The following is a 5739-nucleotide window of genomic DNA, read 5'->3' as shown; positions in this document are numbered from 1 at the left end:
CTGTTCCAAACTGAAAAAAAAAAAAAAAAAGAGTGTTTGGGGCCAGGTATTTAGCTCAGTGGTTCTGCTGCAAGCCTTGCAAGCAAAGGTCCCAGTTTGATTCCGGTACCAAAAGTGGGGGGTATTTTAAAATATAATGGATGAAAGCTTACACCCTGGATACCATGGCCATAATTAAGGTCATAAACATACCCATCACCTCCGTGGGTCCTTTTGGAAATGACTGCTCACTTTGGTGTGGTCAGTAGGCATCTGGAACACTTACAGCGGGATCTAGTCTCTTTTAACATTAACCTTAGTTCCTTTCTTCTAAAAAAATAATAAACACATCTATCGAGAGATAACACACGGATATCTGTACACTGGTTATGATTTCTTGGGATGTGACCATTCCCCACCTCCGTGTCAAGGCACCCTGCACATCAGGCTGTTGATAAGTGGAGACCTCCAGCTGGGGTACCCGGGTCCCCAGCACCGGCCCCTCCAGGGGAAGCCGCTTGCCCACACCACCCTGGCTGCTCCCACCTTGGCTGACATCACATGCTTAGAAAATCAACACTAAAGAATAATAATTCGAATAATAATAATTCGGTCTCTTACTGAGGGAGCCAGTGGTCTGTATAAGTTGGTGAACTGAGAACCACATTTCAAAACTAGAAGCACTGTTCAGGTGTGAGTAGCACTTGAGACAATACCATGGCCGGGCCCTGGAAGCAACAGACACTGTTTATATCACATCATCTGGAGTTTTGCTCAGCAGATCCTCAGGCCCTGGCAGGGGAAGCATTTCCCATGATGCTGTGCTCCTCTTGCCTGGGTCCTGCTCTGCGGAGCCAGGTGCGTGTAGCTGACTGTTTTGCTGTGAGTTAAAAAAATAAAAAGCACTAGCAAACCTGAGGCCTCCCTGGATGTAAAATCTATAACAATTATTGAAACAAAGTCAAAAATAGAAGCCCACATCTTCCTTTGACAGGTGGTGGATAGACTAAGATACCCCCCAGTTAAACTCTGTTTGCAGCAACCTGACCCCATTTCCTTGGACTTCAACTTGAACAAGAAATGAAGTTGCACCCATGGTGTTCAGCGGCCGACAGCTGGGGGCTACTTTTTACAGCAGCAACCTCTCCTGACTGTCATCTCTGCCCCATCAGACATTCGCCAATGAGAACGAAGACTGTGCTGGTAAATCTTTTGGTCGTATGACTTTTTTTTTTTTTTTTAAAGAAAAGCCAGAAATCCGGATTTTTTAATTTCCTGACTTCATAACATTGGCCACTGAATCCAATTTATTATTATTTCAGATGCTCCGTGGGGCAAATGAAACACATCTGTTTCATGCTCCACACGGCCTGTGGGCTGCCAAGTGCAACCTCTGGGCAAAAACTCCACACCCCACGGCGTTCATTTTTTTTCAACCGGCGCTGGTCTAGGAGCTGTGGTCATGCGGGTCCCAGAAAGTGGGTCAGTGCGCACAAGGAAATCGATCAGATTTTTTATTTCCACTCTGGCCAGGCTTCTAGTATTCTCCAAGATCCTTGGCTCCCTTGGGCCACCCACTCGAAACTCCTGAAAAGTCAGCTCTGCAGCCCTGGGCGACCAGGGACAGGTGAGCCAGGCCACGCCGGCCCAGTCAGATGCCAGTGCCTCTGCCACTCTGGCTTCGGTCTGGGGGAGAGGGTGGATACCAGGAACAACTCACCACATTTTTTTGGTATTGGAGATTGCAGCCTTTGTTTCATTTTATTTATTTAGACAGGGTCTTGCTGAGTTCCCCGGGCTGGGCTGGAATGTGTGGTCCTCTTACCTCAGCTTCCCAGCTTCCTGCCTCAGCCTTTTGGTACCATGCGCTACCACATTTCAAAGGAAAGAACTGAGAAGCCCTTGCACTTATAAATCTATTCGCGGTGCATACAGGCACGCCTATCATCTTCACACTTAATTGCTAATGATAATTGCTACAGTTGATTTCTTGAGCACTTATTATATGCCAGGCCCATAAATCACGCAGCAGGTGTCCTGCAGCTGAATCCTTTTAACATCCTATTGTTACCTCTCACTCCCTCTCTTCTAGTATCTTCTATCCCTTTTCCCATTTTCTGATATGTCTTTCGTGAGCCCTACTGGCATTCACAGATGAACAGCAGAGGGTAACAAATGGATACAGCATAGCGAGAAGAAGACAGAAAGCAGAAAGGGGACTCAGCTGTCCCCATGCGTGGGTGAGCTTGCAGCTCAGCTGACAGGTGGCAGGAGGTGCTCTGGGCTGACCTGAGAGGTGAACACAAGGAGGAGTCTGACCAGAAATACGGAAGCCCAGAGGGGACTGTGCTAGCAGCTTCCTCTCTCCACCAAGGGTGGCAATCCTGCCTGCCTTCTCCACCTCGGGAAGCTGTCAGCCTGTGCCACGGAGCTCCACATCCTAACACAAGAGTAATCACGAGGAGTACCGGGTGCTCCTCCCGAAGGCCCTTCAAGGAAGTCGTGGGGTGCTTTCCACCACCTTTCTAGCAATTTCCTGATTGAGGGTTACCTCAGCACCATGGCCTCAGTCTTCACATCTGTCAGATGGGGGAAAGGACAGTTCCTGCTTCGTGGGTGATTTCCTGACTCTGTGGACTCTGGTATGTATAATGTGGAACACTGTGAGCAGCCGTCCATGAAACTTTGGCTGTGTCAAGGCTTGTCCCAAATGTCGCCCAGGCAGAACAGAAGCATCAGGCAGCCGACTTGTTCTGTTTTGTTTTGTTTAAGTACTGTGGATGGAACATAGGACCTTGTGCTTACTGGGCAGACGTGGCACCACTGAGCTACATCCCTGGCTCTTGTTCTGTGTCTTTATTTCACAAAGAAAAAGCAGAAGTCGGGTAAGCTGGTACACACACCTGCAGTCTCAGCACTCTGGGAGACCAAGGCAGGAGGATCGAAAGTTTGAGTCCAGCCTGGAGAACTTAGCGATATAGTGAGTCCCTGTCTCAAAATAAAAACTTTTATAAAAGGGCTGGGGATGCGGCTCAGTGCAAAGGCCCTGGTTTCCATCCCCAGTGTGGCATAAGGAAAATAAGGCAAGGCAAGGCAGGGCTGAAGGTTCACGAAGGGCCATGAGGGCAGACAGCTCTGATCCCTGACATCACTCGTCCCAAGGGCCTGCACAGAGGCGAGTGCAGGTTCCCTTTGCTGCCCCTGACCCAGATGTCCACTGCTCCTTACCAGGGTGACAAGCACCACCCCAGCAGGAGGGCAGGGGCACATGATGGGCTTTCTCCTTGGCCCTATCAAGGGTCAGGAGGGGACCTCTGGTTTTCAGGAGACCCCAGACCTAATTGGAGAGGTCCTCTTGGCCTATACCTTGTATTCAGAAAATATTTTTTAGATTAGATTCTTTTTCTTTTACTTTTTTGGTGCGGGGATTGAACTCGGGACCTTTTGCTTGCGAGGCAGGCGACAGAACCACTGAGTTTAAATCCCTGGCCCTAGATCAGATTCTTAATGGTATCTTCCACAGATGCCACAGTGGTGGTCCCAGCCTCCTGATGGGGCTGAGGGTCATCATGCCACTTCACACGTATGCCAGGGTCTTGAGGGGAGGACAGGATCCGCTTCCTGTACCTCCCACCCATCCCATACCCAGCATAGCTGCACTGCAAAATATTTGCGGCTGTGTTTTCAAGCTTACATCTGTTCTGTGTAAACATTTACGATCTATTGCACAATAATTTTTCTAAGCCTGCTTTAGAAGTGCTGTTTGTTTGTTTGTTTGTTGTTGCCGGGGATTGAACCAGGCCTTTGCATTGAGTTGAGACCCCCCCCTTTTTTTTGGTTTTTTTGAGACAGGGTCTCGCTATGTAGTTGAGATTGACCTGGAACTCACTATGTAGCCCAGGCTGATCTCGAACTCACAGCGATCCTCCTGCCAAAGTCTCCAGAGCACTGGGATTACAGGTTGTGCCACCACACCTGGCTGCATCCCCTTTTTTTTAGTTTGAGACAGGATTGTGCTAATTCACTAACTTGCCCAATGAGCATGCCGCAGCCTCATGGGGACTGTACACGAGGGAGCAGGTTGTCCGCAGTCCAGCCACAGTTTCCTGCAGGGCCAGGCCCAAACCAATGGCTCCCAAGCCTGTGCCTTGGACTACAAAAGCAACACAGCAATCACCTCTTGACTTGGGTCTCTGCCCCAGAGACAGGTTCCTTGAGGGCAAGGGCATGTCCCATCTGTCACCATGGCCCCAGGTCAGTTCTGGGCCTGGCACAAACAGGGAAGGCACACATTAGATCCATGAACAACTGATGGCTGGGCCTAGGTCTTCTCATCTGGAAAGAGGGCTACCAGTAAAATAACACCGAGAAACGGAGACAGTTACTGTCAGCCACTGACCCTTTGCCTCAGGAGAGGTCTGGCCTATCTGCCTTTTGCCAATCACCAGCTCCAAACGGACCCCAAGAAGACATCCCTTGGGGTCCCAGGGTCCCAGCATACTCAGCACAGTGTGAACCCTGACATCCCCACCCTGCCTTGCCTCTCAGACTTCTCCAGGGAGGACATGGTCCACAGAACCATCGACTCACTTCTGGGCACAGGCTGAGGCCATCACAACAGCAGGGGGGGCGCAGAGGGAGAGGAGGGGCTGCCTGGCCCACACCTTCTGGGGGCCTGTGCGCTGCCCCTGGGGCATTAGGAGCTGCCTGACTGGGTGAGGTGTTTTCTGAGTGTGACACCCGTTGGCCAACAGAGGACAGCAAATACATTTTTTATGATCCTGGGAGGCTCAGTCCGGTCACGTTTTCACGCAGAGAGGCTGGGCGGTGGAGACGGACAGATCCTGTCTAGGTTATTCGGATCCTCTTTGGGAAAGAGAGGCCTCTTCTGCAATGCGGGAGGGGGTGTCCCTGGGTAAGGATGGGGTGGGCCAGGTTTCAGGAGGCCGGCTGAGCTGGGGTGGGGGTGGGGAGCTCCCACTTGCCGCTGAAATCAAAAGTACCGCAGGGGGTGGGGATGTCCCAGCCTAAGGTTCTTCCTTTTTCTTAGTCCCTTCGCCTGGTGGAGCGTGGGCCCTCCTGATCCTCCCGCCCCCAATTCCCAGCGCATCTCCCAGAACCCGGGACTGTGGGTGCAGCAACAAAGTGACATTGGCTTGGAGAGGAGGAAGCACAACTTTAGTTTTTGGCCTGAAGGTGGGTTGGTATTTGGGGGAGTTCTTGAGAACAGTGTCCGTGTCACTGCAGCTCTAGAGCTTTCAGGGGACTGCAGTCCCCCCAGAGCAGGTCAGCGTCCCTTCCCCAGGGGTGGGTGGAAGAGGCGGAGACCAGCCTGGCACGGTGCCATTCCCACGTTCGTCGGGTGGGGGTGCCGCCCCCGGGCAGGGTAAAAGCGCCGGCCCGACCGAGAGAAGGGCAGGTCAGAGGGCGGGACTGGATCTTACGTGAAGGCTTCCAGCTCCGGGCACCTCTGCGCCCCCGGCTCAGGGACCCTCAGCGAGCACTTTTGGGGCAATCCCGCCCCCCTCCACCGGAGGGAAGCCTAGTTTCGCCTCCCTCCCGGGCAAAGGGGGGACTGGAAGTGGGGAGCCTCGCCCCTCCCCGACTCCCCAATTTGGAGAACCCCGGGTTCTGCCCCCGCGGGCCGAGGCTGACGTCGCCCCGCATTTCTAGGAATGCCCCATCCGCGACTATATTTGGCGAGGGTTTCGAGGAAGCCCCCCCACGCCGCCCCCATCCACCGGCGGCGCGCGCGGCTCC

Source organism: Fukomys damarensis, unplaced genomic scaffold (genome assembly GCF_012274545.1).
Source record: "Fukomys damarensis isolate Sample0158 unplaced genomic scaffold, DMR_v1.0_HiC HiC_scaffold_34, whole genome shotgun sequence".
In the NCBI taxonomy this organism is placed as follows: domain Eukaryota; kingdom Metazoa; phylum Chordata; class Mammalia; order Rodentia; family Bathyergidae; genus Fukomys; species Fukomys damarensis.
Note: the sequence above shows the minus strand (reverse complement) of the source record.